The sequence below is a fragment of the Scyliorhinus torazame genome, chromosome 7, assembly GCF_047496885.1.
Source record: "Scyliorhinus torazame isolate Kashiwa2021f chromosome 7, sScyTor2.1, whole genome shotgun sequence".
In the NCBI taxonomy this organism is placed as follows: Eukaryota; Metazoa; Chordata; class Chondrichthyes; order Carcharhiniformes; family Scyliorhinidae; genus Scyliorhinus; species Scyliorhinus torazame.
In genome coordinates, this window is record NC_092713.1 from 133276067 (window position 1) to 133294088 (window position 18022).

General features: G+C 44.2%; 1 protein-coding gene across 5 annotated transcripts in view; it reads right to left on the reverse strand.

Moving 5' to 3' along the window:
* nos1apa (nitric oxide synthase 1 (neuronal) adaptor protein a) overlaps positions 1-18022 on the reverse strand; it is a 595509-nt gene that overhangs the window by 560429 nt on the left and 17058 nt on the right. For 2 of the 5 annotated variants that reach the window (XM_072511506.1, XM_072511505.1), the window contains exon 1: positions 8574-8592. The exons of the other annotated variants lie outside the window; for them this stretch is intronic. The gene's annotated coding sequence lies outside the window, so the exon portion shown is untranslated. Of the gene's footprint in view, positions 1-8573; positions 8593-18022 lie in introns of those variants that run through there. 5 annotated transcript variants of the gene reach the window in all.

The window sequence follows — 18022 nt, forward strand, 5'->3', positions numbered from 1 at the left end:
AGATTTAAAAAATCAATCCTAGAGTATACTTTATGAACATGCGAGTAGAATGAGTAGCCCCTTCCCGTCGGCTGTCTGGCTCTCCATGGGTCCACAGCCCCCATTTGCTCCATGAACCCTTTCAGCTCCCTTGCCATTGCTGGGAGCCTACCCGTTCTGGGACATGACCGGTCTAGCACCGGGTCAAGGACCGTATTAAAGTCCCGTCCCCCCCATTATCAACTTACGTGAGTCTAGGTCTGGGATCTTCCCCAGCACTCTTTTAATAAAGTCAGCGTCGTCCCAGTTCGGAGCATATATGTTCACCAGCACCACTCCCTTCCCCTCCAGCTTGCCCCTTACCATAAGGAATCTGCCCCCACCGTCTGCGATTACACCCTCCGCCTCAAATTGAACCCGTTTATTGATCATGATTGCTACCCCCTGGACTTAGAACCCAAGTCCGAGTGGAGAACCTGGCTGATCCAGCCCTTCCTTAGCCTAGTCTGGTCAGACACTTTCAGATGTGTCTCCTGCAACATAATTACGACCGCCTTTAGAGCCCGCAAGTGCGCGAACACACGTGCCCTTTTAACTGGCCCATTTAGTCCTCTGACATTCCAGGTGATCAGCCTGGTTGGGGGGCACATCGCCCCCCCCCCCCCCACCCCCCACACACGCCGGTCAGCCATAACCTTTCTTGGGCCCGCCCCCGGCCCATGCGCCGCGCCGCTCTTGGCTCGCCTCTTGCCCGCTTCCACCCCCGACCTCCTCTCCATTACCTACTTCAGACCCCTCCCACTTCAGCAGAATAACCCCCCCCCCAGTAACATCTCCCGATAGCCCCACCGCTGCCATCTACTGGCTGTATTCACACCCCCCACCTGACTCCCTTGACTAGCCAATCTGCTAGCCCGGTGACTTACCCTTCCGGCGCCCACTTGTCTCATTCCCACTGTTTCCCCGACCTCATCACCCCACTCATCAACACACCATCCTCCACTCCGACCCACTGGAGCAGTCTCACTAAAATGGGAAAGATCAACCAAGATGTAAACATCAAACAGCACCGCGAGGCTGCTCCAGGTTCAATACAGTTCCAGCTGTGTACACAGAAAAGTGTTAACCCACGTCCCTTTCTGAGCACTAATAAAATAGCAACACAGTAACACAGTACCCGTATATCACCCACCCAAAACAAACATAAAAACCATAGACATAAAAAAAACCCAACCAACATCTTTAATCCCCATTGCTTACCGGCCACCTTTATGTTACAATGAAGGCTCCAGCACACCCAGAGAACACGATGGAAGGTACCAACAACAGAAAAAAGAGAGAAAAAAAAGAGCATACGAGAGGGGGATCCCCTCCCCCCCCCCCGCAACCCCCGGAGGCAAAAGCTGCCCAAAAATACAACGCATGGCACCTTTAAAGCAGTAAACAGTCGACCGTCAGTCCAGGCACAGTAGGCATCCCCCAAAACGATAATTCTCGGACCCTAGCTTGCGTCCGTGGGTCCTTTTCTCGGGACCAGCCCCGATCCCTCACAAAGTCCATCGCTTCTTCGGGCTCGGAGAAGTAGTGGTGTTGGCCCTGATGAGTGACCCAAAGACGAAGAACAGACGGGAAGAGCAGACCAAACTTCGTGCTTTTTGAACAACACCTCCTTAACTTGTTTAAAGGCTGCTCGCCGCCTGGCCACCTCCTGACTTAGGTCCTGGTAAATGTGAAGGACACAGTTATCCCACGTGCTGCTCTGAGCGCTCTTTGCCCACTGCAGCACCCGCTCCTTCTCCACAAACCTGTGGAACCTGATCGTCAGCCACAAACGCTGTGGCATCTGCTCCGTCAGCCCCCTCCGGGAGGCCGATGATCCTCAGATTTTGTCTGCGGGCTCTATTTGCCAGCTCCTCCACTCTGTCCAGCAGTCTTCTCTGTCTCTCCTTCAACCCGTCGACTTCTAGCGCAGTCACTGTCTGCATGTCCGCCTGCTCCTCCACCGCCTCCCCCAGCTCCTTAACCTTTTCGTCCTGGGCATCCAGTCTCTGGTTCAATTGATCCACTGCCTTCTGAAGTGGGTCCAAGTTATCCCGCTTCAACGATTCAAAACTGCTTTTTATCACCAGCAGCATGTTTTCCAGCACCTGCTGGATCGCCGGGTCCGAGGTCTGTAGGTCCGCCATCTTTGCTCCCGGGTGAGCTTCCCCTGCACCTTGCCTTTGTCCCTTTCTCTCCCGTTTTCGCTGCTTTCTGCTCTCCCGCAGTTCCATGCAACTCTGCCCGTTCCTCAGCACCTCCGTGACCGTCTTTCCAGCGCTCCGCAAACCCACAAAACCCGGGGAACCAGGTCCTCAAATCCCGCCGGAGTGAGAGCCACCAAATGTGCGGCTCACTAACTCATCGCCGCCACCGGAACCCCCCCCACCCCCGAGGCATGGGCCCCTCCAGCCACTGTTGGAATGCCAGCTGATGAGCTCTTAGTGGCCTTTAATTGGTCGCAGTGGTTGATTTAGCACTATAGGACAATGTGTTGGCGTAACCATCAGGTTACTGCTTCTTGAAGATAAGGAGGGGTCCGCTTGGACAATGCAAGACTTTACTTCTATGGCAGCCTGACACACCGCTGATGCTATCTAAAATGCTATTTCAGCAGTGATATCTTCTGGCTCATTACCAATATCATGCTGCCTGGAGCACAGCAGGTGGGTGTCATTCTCTTCCACATGCTCCATCATTGGGCATATTTACATGGTGACGTACTGCTCTGTGCAGCAGACTAGAAGACCCTGGAGAAACAGTATTGTAAGGTATTCACTAATCTAGCCACACAAGCCATTTAGGAACCGTCACTGCAGTCTGTCCTCAGCTCTAAGCAGCCCTGGCAGAAAGGATTGACCGAAAATGAAGACACCACTGCCACCTGGGAAGTAACAGGTGACCTCGTGACTCGGTTTCTGCAGATAATGGAACAGAACCACTGGTGGTTCAGGAAAGCCATAAGATTCTGTGTAGGAGGCAGGCACAAGTGTCAAATGGGGTCATTAATAATGGCCTGTGCTCTGGAGAATCTTACCAAGCAGAAAAAAATTGGCCAGAAAAGGAAATTCAGCTCATTAAACTTGTCTGCTCACTCAGGTGGAGAACAAAAGCATCCCAAGGTATGATTCACAGAGAACAAATAAAGCATTTTTGAGTCCCAATTGACATTTATCGACCAACATTAGCAAAATACAATAAACTAGTCAATCCTCTCCTTGTTATTGGTGGCACCTTGCTGTGAGTGAATTGGCTACCATATCTGCCTCCAAATACTAGAGACTAAACTTTTTGTCATTGGTCACAAGTGTCTGGGGAATTCCCAGGAGGGAAGGCGTTACACAAATGCAAATGCTTTCTTTCTTTGCACAGGATCTCTGTTACATAAAAAACTTTTGACAATATTTTAGTTAATTGTTACTGTGGGAGTAATACAAACAAAAAGGTATTTGCTCATGATGTAGGTCAGAAGAGTGGAACTCCTTGCAGTAGCAATAAATGTGTTCCCAAATGTCTAGAAATAACATGCTATCAGTCCTGCCCATCTTAGACAAATACCAAACCTGAAATCCTGGACGACATCTCAACTTTCAGGTTAGTCACTCCTTTCCTTTCAGTAATAGTTGAAAAACTGGCTTTTCTACAACCCTAATGAGGGTGGCTTTGCAAAGTAGAATTATGCAGACATACAAATACACAGGTCACAACTCACTTTATCTTTTGATCAGATTAATATGAAAATGTTATTTGTAACAAAAGCACACTGTCCTAGCCTCACCAGTCACAGAAAATACATACGTTTTAATGTTCAGGTAAGAGTCCATTGCTTACCTTGCATGGTGATTGTTGGGCGATTAAGTTGCCAAGAAACAAAGGTACCTCATCTTGTAACAGCTATGATCTGTATACCCACACGCTAGCTTCCTAACATATTCGGGTCACCAAACACACCAGTTAAAATAGAAAGAGAAAAAATAATCACACAACTTAGATAAATTCCCTTTTCTTCTATCCATAATAAAAGTGTTGCTCGTTTTAGCCTTAGTTTACTTTATTCTTATTCTGTCACCTTTGCTCATGAGTCGCCAGGTATCTTTCTGATACCGCCAAGTGGTTCAAGCTCAAGTAATGATTAATAATGCAACACACCACGTAGTAAGAGTTAAATCAACGCTCATTTATTATATACAGCAATTAATACTTATACAATAATTCTACTTGTAGAATTCTACTTGAAGTCAGAAATAGGAAAGGAGCAGTCACCTTGTTAGGAGTTTTCTATAGGCCCCCCAATAGTAGCAGAGATGTGGAGGAACAGATTGGGAAACAGATTTTGGAAAGGTGCAGAAGTCACAGGGTAGTAGTCATGGGCGACTTTAACTTCCCAAATATTGAGTGGAAACTCTTTAGATCAAATAGTTTGGATGGGGTGGTGTTTGTGCAGTGTGTCCAGGAAGCTTTTCTAACACAGTATGTAGATTGTCCGACCAGAGGAGGGGCAATATTGGATTTAGTACTGGGTAATGAACCAGGGCAAGTGATAGATTTGTTAGTGGGGGAGCATTTTGGAGATAGTGACCACAATTCTGTGACTTTCACTTTAGTAATGGAGAGGGATAGGTACGTGCAACAGGGCAAGGTTTACAATTGGGGGAAGGGTAAATACGATGTTGTCAGACAAGAATTGAAGTGCATAAGTTGGGAACATAGGCTGGCAGGGAAGGACACAAGTGAAATGTGGAACTTGTTCAAGGAACACGTGCTACGTGTCCTTGATATGTATGTCCCTGTCAGGCAGGGAAGAGATGGTCGAGTGAGGGAACCATGGTTGACAAGAGAGGTTGAATGTCTTGTTAAGAGAAAAAAGGTGACTTATGTAAGGCTGAGGAAACAAGGTTCAGACCGGGCATTGGAGGGATACAAGATAGCCAGGAGGGAACTGAAGAAAGGGATTAGGAGAGCTAAGAGAGGGCATGAACAATCTTTGGCGGGTAGGATCAAGGAAAACCCCAAGGCCTTTTACACATATGTGAGAAATATGAGAATGACTAGAGCGAGGGTAGGTCCGATCAAGGACAGTAGCGGGAGATTGTGTATTGAGTCTGAAGAGATAGGAGAGGTCTTGAATGAGTACTTTTCTTCTGTATTTACAAATGAGAGGGGCGATATTGTTGGAGAGGACAGTGTGAAACAGATTGGTAAGCTCGAGGAAATACTTGTTAGGAAGGAAGATGTGTTGGGCATTTTGAAAAACTTGAGGATAGACAAGTCCCCCGGGCCTGACGGGATATATCCAAGGATTCTACGGGAAGCAAGAGATGAAATTGCAGAGCCGTTGGCAATTATCTTTTCGTCCTCACTGTCAACAGGGGTGGTACCAGGGGATTGGAGAGTGGCGAATGTCGTGCCCCTGTTCAAAAAAGGAACTAGGGATAACCCTGGGAATTACAGGCTAGTTAGTCTTACTTCGGTGGTAGGCAAAGTAATGGAAAGGGTACTGAAGGATAGGATTTCTGAGCATCTGGAAAGACACTGCTTGATTAGGGATAGTCAGCATGGATTTGTGAGGGGTAGGTCTTGCCTTACAAATCTTATTGAATTCTTTGAGGAGGTGACCAATCTTGTGGATGAAGGTAAAGCAGTGGATGTAGTGTACATGGATTTTAGTAAGGCATTTGATAAAGTTCCCCATGGTAGGCTTCTGCACAAAGTAAGGAGGCATGGGATAGTGGGAAATTTGGCCAGTTGGATAACGAACTGGCTAACCGATAGAAGTCAGAGAGTGGTGGTGGATGGCAAATATTCAGCCTGGATCCCAGTTACCAGTGGTGTACCGCAGGGATCAGTTCTGGGTCCTCTGCTGTTTGTGATTTTCATTAATGACTTGGATGAGGGAGTTGAAGGGTGGGTCAGTAAATTTGCAGACGATACGAAGATTGGTGGAGTTGTGGATAGTAAAGAGGGCTGTTGTCGGCTGCAAAGAGACATAGATAGGATGCAGAGCTGGGCTGAGAAGTGGCAGATGGAGTTTAACCCTGAAAAGTGTGAGGTTGTCCATTTTGGAAGGACAAATATGAATGCGGAATACAGGGTTAACGGTAGAGTTCTTGGAATTGTGGAGGAGCAGAGAGACCTTGGGGTCGATGTTCATACATCTTTGAAAGTTGCCACTCAAGTGGATAGAGCTGTGAAGAAGGCCTATGGTGTGCTCGCGTTCATTAACAGAGGGATTGAATTTAAGAGCCGTGAGGTGATGATGCAGCTGTACAAAACTTTGGTAAGGCCACATTTGGAGTACTGTGTACAGTTCTGGTCGCCTCATTTTAGGAAGGATGTGGACGCTTTGGAAAAGGTGCAAAGAAGATTTACCAGGATGTTGCCTGGAATGGAGAGTAGGTCTTACGAGGAAAGGTTGAGGGTGCTAGGCCTTTTCTCATTAGAGCGGAGAAGGATGAGGGGCGACTTGATAGAGGTTTATAAGATGATCAGGGGAATAGATAGAGTAGACAGTCAGAGACTTTTTCCCCAGGTGGAACACACCATTACAAGGGGACATAAATTTAAGGTGAAAGGTGGAAGATATAGGAGGGATATCAGAGGTAGGTTCTTTACCCAGAGAGTAGTGGGGGCATGGAATGCACTGCCTGTGGAAGTAGTTGAGTCGGAAACATTAGGGACCTTCAAACAGCTGTTGGATAGGTACATGGATTACGGGAAAATGATATAGTGTAGATTTATTTGTTCTTAAGGGCAGCACGGTAGCATTGTGGATAGCACACTTGCTTCACAGATCCATGGTCCCAGGTTCGATTCCGGCTTGGGTCATTGTCTGTGCGGAGTCTGCACGTCCTCCCAGTGTCTGCGTGGGTTTCCTCCGGGTGCTCCGGTTTCCTCCCACAGTCCAAAGATGTGCGGGTTAGGTGAATTGGCCAATGATAAATTGCCCTTGGTGTTGGGTGGAGGTGTTGAGTTTGGGTAGGGTGCTCTTTCCAAGAGCTGGTGCAGACTCAAAGGGCCGAATGGCCTCCTTCTGCACTGTAAATTCAATGATAATCTATGATTAATCTAGGACAAAGCTTCGGCACAACATCGTGGGCCGAAGGGCCTGTTCTGTGCTGTATTTTCTATGTACTACCTACCACTAAAGGGCAATACTTAACTTTGGAAATGGCCCACCAGGTCAGGGAAATGAATGGTCTTTCGAATTGGTTCTGAGCCTGCGGGATTCAAAAGCTGGTACAAGTCGATAGTCAGGAGCGCCTATCTGGTAGCAATCGCTGGAGTAAGACATGCAGTTTCTTGTAGAAGGGTCTCGAAGGTTGCGAGCAGGAAGAGAAGGGTCGAGTTGAACTTGGCCCCTATTCTTATAGTCCCCAGGGGCTTCCCGCCTCTCGGGGCGGACCTCGTACCTGGTTCTAAGTGATTGGACTTGGTCCCAATCACTTGTTTCGATATGCTTCAATAATGGGGCGATTCCATGATCGGGGGGTGGTCGTTTACCTTTCTTTGTGTTAGCCCCTGCTGGCGCCGAAAGGTCTGGGTCGGCTTTCAATTGCTAATTTGTAGCAATTGTTCCCGGGGATGGCTGATTAAAATGCAGATGGCTGGGTTGTTGTGATGTTGATGGCTGCAGGTATCGGTCTGGGCTGACTTCCCCAGAGGCGAATACACTGTTTTACCTACAGCTGTCCGTTTGAGTCCGGTTGGCTGATTTTCCCATCAGCCTCTTCCGTTCACCATTTTAAATCGGGGTTTGGCCATTCTAAATCGGGAATCAGCCATTTTACGTGGCTACAAAAGGAGTAACTACGAGAAATTGTTCTCTCAAGTTTCAACGTCATGCTTTACTCTTGTTATGAAGAAAATCAAGTATTAAGCAACAAAATGGAAGCAAGAAAATACAGGCTCCAAGATAGGTAATTAACAATAGCTCATGAAGAACCACCCTCATTTGAGAGAGATAATTGAGTACATAGCTTTTTTGAGGGGGGGGGGTGCCACTCCACATCAAGCGTAGGGCAAGGTAAGGAGGCAGGCCTCCATGAACGACCACAGTTGGTATGAGGCTTGAACCAATGTCATTCCCGTCATTCTATGCCACACTCTAGCCATCTAGCTACCTCAGCTAACTAAATGCCCCTCAGGCCCCATTGTGGATTTGGCAAACTGTGCTCGAAGAAATACTTGCTGCCCTTCCTCACACAGTCAGTCAATCTAAAAGCTGGAACCTTTGACAAATCAATAATAACATTTTATACAGCATTAGGATACTAGACCAGACCCCAACTTTATCAGACAAGAATCCCAAACAATTTGTAACATTTTGAGGAAAGGATACTTCACACCAAGAGTGATGATTCTGACCGATTAGGTATGTTCAATGTTAAAATTAACTTTCATTTCAACACAGAATTAACTACATTATTAAATAAATAGCTTTATAATGATTAAATTTTTTAAAACCTTTTACCCTGTACCAGACATGAATTCCAATTATGCAACCCAATACAGTTCAAATGCTATTTAAAATAAAGTTAGCAAAACAGGTTACTTGCTTATCTGTGTGGACCTTTGGAGGAAGAAAATCTATGTCTTGTCAGGCTCTGCTGCTCAACCTTACAGCATTTGGCAAACCTGCAAACTACAGACAGAGGGATCCTCCCATTAATTACATCATCTGTATTCCACTAAGATGTCCCATGAACTGCTCAACTACGGCTAAATACAATCCCTAAAATTATCCACTTGCCAGAGAATCGCCAGCAATCAAAACAATATCCCATTAGCCATCTCTCAAACCAAGTCACTACCCCACCTTTTAAGACTCCTTAATTACAGCTTTAGCAGATGTACCCCTGTATATATTTTAAACCAGGATTTTTAAATAACATTTCTGCCACAAATATGAAATATAATACATAACAATTTCTATATTCATCACAACTAGCAGAATCCTAGCACAGAATTTGCAGAGTGTAACATAAGGATCAAGGGGTTCAAAACAGCAGAAGCCAGAACCAGTTTGCATAGTTACCAAGAGTCTAAACTGCTAAATAATCCAGATGTGCACGTGTGATATTGCTATTTCTGTGAAAGCTGCTGCTCCATGATAGTTAATTACTATGATCTTATCAATGTTTTGACAATGACAACATCCTTTCCAGATTATTGTAAGCATCACAAAAGTCAGAATTTGATCAGTTAACAGATTTGCACTAGTCTGTCGGCTGTTATTCATCATGTTACATTCCAACCCCAAACTCAGGCTAGCTCACACCTGCAACCCAAGGTTCATCTACTCCGCAGCCTTTTTAAATTTGAGTTCTCAAGCGTATAAACTGACTCCATAATTAAACCTTGGTCCTTAATTTCAAATTTCACTTGGTTGTGGTAAGATCCCTCAAGCACCAAATAATTAATTCTGTAGTAGTGACGATGCAAAGGTATTCTGGAAGCATAAACTGATTTCAATGCTTTGAGCAGCATAAATATATTTTGAAACTATGCCTTTTGAATATTTCATTGACTATTCACATGAAATTCATCCATCCACTAATTTAACAGAAATCCAACAGTCATAATAATGAAGGAAGAACAAAAACAGATTATGACTGGAAATATTGGACTTCAAATAAAACCAGAATTATTATTTTTTATTTTTTTTTAAATGGACACAAGCCATTGTTGCAGGGTGATTTTTTTTCATTCATTTATGCAATGTGGGCCTCGCTGGTTAGACCAGCATTTATTGCCCATCCCTAGTTGCCCTTCAGAAGGTGGTGGTGAGGTGCCTTCTTGAGCCACTGCAGTTCTTGTGTAGATACACCCACTGTGCTGTTAGGGAGGGAGTTCCAGGATTTAGCCCCAGCAACAGTGAAGGAACGGCGATATATTTCCAAGTCTGGTTGGTGAGTGACTTTGAGGGCAACCTGAGGGGAATCCCAGGCATCTGCTGCTCTTGTTCGAGATGGTAGTGGGTGGGGTTTGGAAGGTGCGGTCCAAGGAACCTTGATGAGTTACTGCAGTGCATTTTGTAGTTGGTACACACTACTGCCACTGTTCATCGGTGATGGAGGGTTTGAGTGTAAAAGACAATGGAACCACACTCAGTTACCAGCCAAGGTACTTCCAGAACATCCAGAAACTAATTGCCATCTCTGGTGGAGACAAAGCGATATAATGGCCATCTCATCAAGAGACTTCCTGTGCAATGCCCAGGCCGGTTTTGTGGATTCACCTTCCCACTTGGAATGTGCAATGAATGGATTAAAAGACAGCTGAGAGTTGCTCCAGGTTGTCTGTCAGTGAGTGCTCTGTGAGAACAAGTGCCGGAAGTTGGACACGGAAGTAAAAGCCATCAAGCACACAGACAGTACCCTGCAAATAGCTATTGTTTCAGGTATATCTTGGATCTCTGTCTCTCTCCCTGACTGCGGAAGTCAGTGAAGTGAGCAAAGACCACATCTGACAAGAGGACGGGAAGATTCCCGGCCAAACTACAGAACACTTGAATTGTAAAACTGACTATTCACCTGCTGAAGCCAACTCTACTGGAACCTGAAATCACAACAGCCACAATGCTCAATTATCTACTTTTTAGGAGTCAAGTACTGTTCCGTATACCATTTAAACACATATTTACGTACTTTGAACTATTCTCCCTTCTAATCTGTCTGACTGTATATCCATGTGCTTTTCCACTTTCTCACAGGCCAGAATCCCACTGGCGTGGGATTATCTGGTCCCACTGCAATGACTGGAGTTTTGGCTGAGCGTCAACTTCTCCATTCTTGCAGACAGTGGTTTTGGGACGAATTTGGATCGGAGAATCCCGATCACTATCTTTAACTTGGGAAAGCCTGGGATCTTGGAAAAAGGTGTTCACGAAAAGAGACCCTTTAAAGATTAAATCTTCTTGTGACCAACAGAGGAGGCAAAATAAAAACAGTAAACTAGGTAATCCCTCCTCACCCGGGTTTCCAATATGGTGACAAATTGACAGGTATTGCCCAAATCAACAACCTTGGGGAACCTTGCCTGGGGTGGATAGTAACCATTTAAAGGAAACATGTAAATTCCTCGGTTTAAGGCTAAAGAACACGGATTTCTTAAATATTCGTACCTTGCCCTAATATATGCAGAACATTGGTTAAGCCCAAGATATGATAATGCATTATCAATCATAGTATATAGAATGTGATGGACAAAGAGCATATTGCTGAACAAAGACATGTTGCCAAAGTTTTCCATCTTGCACATCAGGTCAAATTTCAAAAGATCACAACAATTTCCACTACACGAGATAAAGGTGCGAACTGTTTGGAAAGGCACAGGAGAAGTGTTTGGGAAGTCAGCACTGATTGGCGGAGGCGTTGTTGTGGAATCCGAAGAGAAAAGAACAAGCAGGGGAACAAAGAACTGCTGGAAAAGAGCAGAAAAAAAAATCTCTCCCTCTCCAGGAAGCTGAAAGAATATCTTCAACAAAGTGAAGACCTGAACAAAGTCAACTTCAGATCTCTACAAGAAACCAACTAACTTAAAACGGCCACACTGTTCAAAAATCAATGCATCAAAGACAAGCAAAGGACTTCATTGTATATTCTAAACAGTTTGTTGGACTCACTTTCTTACTTCTGATACCTATCTGCGTTGATGCCGCCATTTTTCCCATGTTTAGTAACAAATGAACTTACTCCCCTCTCTTTCTTTGACCCAAGCAAACTTGGTTTGATTGGCTCCTTATTAACAAATAAATGCACTTGGGATTGGAAAAGGCATTTACAAGGATAGGAAAATCTAAAGAACGTTGGTGCAACCAACCAAGGGGGCTGAATAGAAGAGTAGCCAGTTCATTCCTCCTAAGCTGGTCATAATAAATTTTTGGATTTTTTTTCCCCATGACAATGCCTCGGTTCAACTTACCAACCAAATCAACACCTTTGTTGCTCCGATATAATTTGTTGTGGTCATTTGAAATTTGTACCTTTCTGTTTGTCTTGATGAGTGCAAGATGAAAAGCTTTGGCAAAAGGTCTCTTTTTCGACAATGTTCAAGTTTAATACTATAAAAGGCATAAGAAATATCTATATGCAAATGAAATTGAATAATATGTAGCTGCTAATTCACTCTTTGTTAATACCAACATGTTTTCTATTTTCTATTACAATCAGAAAAAGCAAACGTCAAACAACTTGACATTACGTTAAATTTTAACTAATTATGCACTTCAGATCATCCCAAGATCATTTTGATCATATAGTTTTATTCACTTCACTGGTATAAAAATAATTGTAATCATAGGAGAAAAGAGTGAAGAAACCAAAAATACAAGTCTCTTTAATGGATTTAACAGCCTTATCAACAAAACCAAACAATCTTCATGCACAAAGAATCCAAGCATTGGTCAAAACTCTGACTCCATCATTAGTAAATGAAACAATGGATCTTTTCTGCCATTAGCTGAGTGGGAAAGATTCCCAACATGATGCATGGCACAGATATCCTTGGTTTCACCTCAAGGTATACAAGCCTCCTATTTATCAGGGCAAGTCAAGTAGCAGAACCTTGGTTCAAAGTTTTTGCTGTTCCCTTTTCTCACTAACTTTTGCACTGAGACTTTGATTCTTATGACTTTTGATTCAAATCAGAATGCCTGAGATTTGGAAACCAGCAGGTATTATAAAAACATACATAAAAATGACCTTTAACAAAGTTTTTAACAGATCTTCACTGAGTCTCAAACAGGACTGGCAGCAAGACAGACAAAATTAGTCACAATCACATGGGGCACTCTCATCTTGGCTCATTCAGTTGCAATATTCCTTAGCACTCAATGCAATTTGGTTCCAGATTTAAATTAACTTTGATGCCTTGAATCTTTGTGATTTTATCCCACACTCTTGCTGGTTGGTGTGCTTGATTACATGCATGCCACCAGAGTTCCCCCAATTTGAAAAAAGATGCAGAAATGCATCAGCAAACGTTATACACACATGTGAAACACAATACTGTCAACCAGTAAGTGCACTTCTTAAATTTTGCTCTATCCTAGTCTCAAATAAAGTCTTATTGTACTTCAGGTGGAGAATCTGTAAAACAGAAAAGTAAATTAAAAAAAATAATACATTTAAAGTATTCAGTAAATTATTTTTAAAATAAATTTAAAGTATTCACCTCCCCCCCCCCCCCCCCCCTCCACCCCAATTAAGGAGCAATTTAGAGTGGTGAATTCTAATACCCTGCATTTATTTTGGGTTTTGGGGCTGAGACCCACGCAAGTATGGGGAGAATGTGTAAACTCCACACGGACAGTGATCCGGGGCCGGGATCGAACCCGGGACCTCAGGGCTGTCAGGCAGCAGTGCTAGCCACTGCGCCATCATGCTTCACCCACAGAAATGTAACTTATGATGGAACTTGAATTTCAAATATAAATTTTGCTTGACATCTCTTAACTGGTTCATTAGTGTGTTTTAGGGACGGAAATCTGCCATCCTTACCAAATCTGGTCTACATGTCACTCCAGATCCACAGCAATGTGGTTGACTCTTAATCATAGAATCCCTACAGTGCAGAAGGAGGCCATTCGAACCATCAAGTCAGGACCAACCCTCTGAAAGAGCATTCTACCTCGGCTCACACCCAGCCCTACCCCCGTAACCCCATGCATTGATCACAGCTTATCCACCTAACCTGGGCATCTTTGGACTGTGGGAGGTAACCTAAGCACCCGGGGAAGAACGTGCAAACTCCACACAGTCGGCAAAGGCTGGCATCGAACCCCCGTCCCTGGCGCTGTGAGGCAGCAGTTCTGATCACTGTACCACCCTGCTGTGAAATGCCCTCTGAAAAGCTACTCTGCTCAAGGGAATTAGGAATGGGCAACAAATGTTTAGTCAAGCCAGCGACACCCATATCACATGAATGAATTAAAATAATCTTTTTTACATAAGGGGACTAGATTAAAATGTCTATGCTTTTCCCTCAAGCAAGGCCGAATGGTACCATAACAATATTGTACTTGCTATGCAACTGAATGCAAGGATGCCACCACTTAAGAAACCACATTTAAAATGTTTACTTTAAAATCTGCAGGAATGTGAGTTAGGAAAGAGGATTCGGGGAGGGGAGGGGGGAAAAAGAGAGAGAATCTAGAGTCAGCTCAATGTAAACAGATCACTTATGTTAACTGGCAATTTTGGGCAGCACTGTTGCTTCACAGCTCCAGGGTCCCAGGTTTGATTCTCAGCTTGGGTCGCTGTCTGTGCGGAGTCTGCACATCCTCCCCGTGTGTGCGTGGGTTTCCTCCGGTTTCCTCCCACAGGTCCCGAAAGATGTGCTGTTAGGTAATTTGGACATTCTGAATTCTCCCTCTGTGTACCCGAACAGGCGCCTGAATGTGGCGACTAGGGGCTTTTCACAGTAACTACATTGCAATGTAAATGTAAGCCTACTTGGGACAATAAAGATTATTTTAAAAAGGTTAACTGCCAATTTTGAAATTCATGTGAATGCAATTGCAAAATGACAATTTTTCTGGCTGAGATAAGTGACTGATGAGCATAAACGGGGTATTAAGTAGTGGAGATAGTACTAAAAAACTCAGGAGGAAAACAAAAAGACTATCACATGGACTTCTCACCCTGATGCCACAATCACGATGGTTCATAGCGATAGTGAAAACAAGTAAATACAATTGAATAGAATGGCAATATTACCATGTCTTCATTAAAAACTCTTTGTTGGTAGCTGTATGATTTATATCCTCATTGTAAAGAGCTACAGAAACAACCTTAATATGCACTAACTCAAGGCACAGTCAACAGAAGTTCCCCTACAAAACACACCTCACTTGTTCTCATATTCTGCACTGCAACACATACGTCAAAAAATAATTTAAATATGTATTTGCTTCTGATACCTGATCACCTTCTCATGGATGAGTAATAAATGCTGGCCTAGCCAGAAATGCCCAAAGCCTGTAAAATTACTAATATAAATCCATGAATAAACAGAGCCATCTCTATGGGGAGTGATGCATTGCCTTCCCCCCACCCTCCCCCCATGTTCATTCATAGCATGTGAGTGTCGCTGGCAAAGCCATTTATTGTCCTCCAATAATTGTCATTGAGAAGGTGGTGTTGAAAAAGTGGTGGTGAGTTGCCTTCATAAATTGCTACAGTCCCTGTCGTGTAGGTGCATCAACAGGGCTGTTGAAGAGAGTGTTTCACGATTTTGACTCAGCGACAGTGAAGAACAGTCAGGGTGGAATGTGACTTGGATGGGAACTTGCGGGTGGTCATGTTCACATTTATTTGATATCTTTGCCCTACTGGTTGTTGCAGTTTTTGCGAGTTGGGAAGATGCTATTGTTGAACCCATTGCAAGTTGCTGCAGACATGATGCTCCAGCAGTGGATGGAGTGCAGATCAACTGGGCTGAGTTGTTCAGATTGGTGTGAAGCTTTGAATGTTGCTGGTGCAGCCCTCATCCAGGCAAGTAGAGCGTATTCCGTCACATTCCTGACTGGTGTCTTGTAGATAGTGGACAGGCTTCGTAGAGTCAAGAGGCGAGTTACTTGTTCAGAATTCCTAGCCTCTCACCTGATCTTGTAACCTGCCATTCATGGCTGGAACAGTTTAGGTTTCTAGCCAGTGGTAACCTCTAGATTATTGACAGTGGGAGGTTCAGTGATTGCCATGCTGTTGAAGGCGGTGATTAGACTCTCTCTTGCTGGAGATGGCCAATGCCTGGAATTGGTGTGGCACCATGAAACTTGCCACTTCCAAAAGCTGTTCACTTCTTGCTGCATGTTCAATCTTGAACACTTTCAAAAGAAGTAATCCAGCCTTTCAGAAACAATATACAATGAAAATCTAAACAAGTACATGTGGACTTCCTTCAAGATTTTCAAATTATTTGAATTTTAGTCCACAAAATGAAACCTTCCCGGAGATGCAAATTCTCACTGGTATACAATCCCTTTTGGCCACACTTTTCCCCTGTCCACTCTACAGACTTTGTTGATCTTTGAACTGACATTCCCAAATAACTACATTTTTGTCATGGATAGAAGTTAGAGCACAACACCAGAGAACATTATTATCCTGACAACAAAGGTACATCATAAAATACGACACATTTATCGACAAAAAGAAAAACTTGATATGATACATAATTGAATTTTGGTTTGTTATTGACCAAGCAATATTTTTTTTTAATCTCAGGCGACCCATTACAATGTTGTTTTAGATGTGACTACTGCACAAGCAGATTAAAAACTCTCTCTGCAAAGCAATTATGCTTCCCTCTCCTCCCAATTAAGTTTCCCATCTGAGTCCATGCCAAATTTGGGAATATTTCCCTCAGTGCAATTTGGTCCCCTTGCATTATTCGCATGCTGTCTTTATTCATTGACGCTAGCAAATAAAAGATATTTCCCAAATATCCTCTTTCTCTCCCAATGTATCTGTGTACTCCAGTGTTCAACCATGATGTAGCCACGCTTAATTGCTCGGTTGCCCGTAACTACCGCTTTATTGCGCTGTCCAATTTTTCCTTTCAATTGAAACTTTCATTTGCTTAACAACCTCTACATTGATCAAATAGATGGCCTGGATTGTTTCAGGATTTTAACAGTTCAGCGACCACATCAGCAAATGCAATGTCCAACAGGGAAAAGTGAAGAGGACACAATGGGAACATGATGCTTATGTACTGACAATGCTAAACTACGCTTAAACGTGACAGCACAAATTTATTTCCGAGACCATACAAGAATTTACTTATGTGAAAGCAAAATACTGTGGATGCTGGAAATCTGACAGAAAAAACAGAAAATACTGGAGAAAGAAAGAGAGTTAACGTTTCAAGTCCACGTGACTCTTCTTCAGTGCTGAAGAGAGGGAGAAATGTGATTGATTTATACTCTTTAAGAAGGGGTGGGGCAGGTGGAACAAAGTAGCAGGTCTGAGATAGGTGTGAGCTAGGAGAGATTGGAAAATAATGCTTAGGGCATGTTAGATCCGAGGAAAGCAGCTACGCATAAACAGTAGTTTAGAAAAGCACAAAGATGTTCATTACTAGTTACAGTCAAACACCACTGTTGTGTTCTGCGATATGGCCATTGCAATGAGGTACACAGAACATCCAGTTGTTTAACTAGAAAGATGATTTATTAACACAAACGTGGAAAGATAACAGATTGCTGGACACACAATAATTACAAAATTAATTCAGTGAGTTCTACTGGAACTATTCTAACTGCGACTATCCTCTCGTACTTCCTACTACCAACTGACGGGTGTCTCCACTCACGTAATAGATGTCTGATTCCACCTGCTGGTTGGAGGTTGTACCGATACTATATGCACTGATATACAACTACATACATTTGTGTGTACAAGCATGTCACCACAACCACCACTGCCCGGAGGGTCTCCTTTGTTGCTATATTTACTTGCTATAAATACGCCTCAATGTGGAACTGTTGGCGGATGAGGTGTGCGGGCGGGTGCGGGGTGTATTGAAAGATATTTGGAGGCCAACGACAACGGGGAGGTGCAGGTGGCGGTAGTCTGGGAGGCGTTGGTCAGGGGAGAGCTAATCTCCATTAGGGCCCACAGGGAGAAGAGAGAGGGGAGGGAGAGGGAGAGATTGGTGGGGGAGATTTTAAGGGTGGACAGGAGGTATGCAGAGGCCTTCGAGGTGGGGCTACTTAGGGAGCGACGGAACCTCCAGGCGGAATTCGACCTGTTGACTACGGGGAAAGCAGAGGCACAGTGGAGGAAATCGCAGGGGGCGACGTATGAGTATGGGGAGAAGGCGAGTCGGATGCTGGCACATCAGCTTCGTAAGAGGGAGGCAGCGAGGGAGATTGGTGGCGTTAAGGATAGAGGGGGGAATACGGTGCGGAGTGCGGTGAGAATAAACAAGGTATTTAGGGACTTCTATGGGGATCTGTACAGGTCTGAGCCGCTAGCGGGGAGGAGGGGATGCGACGATT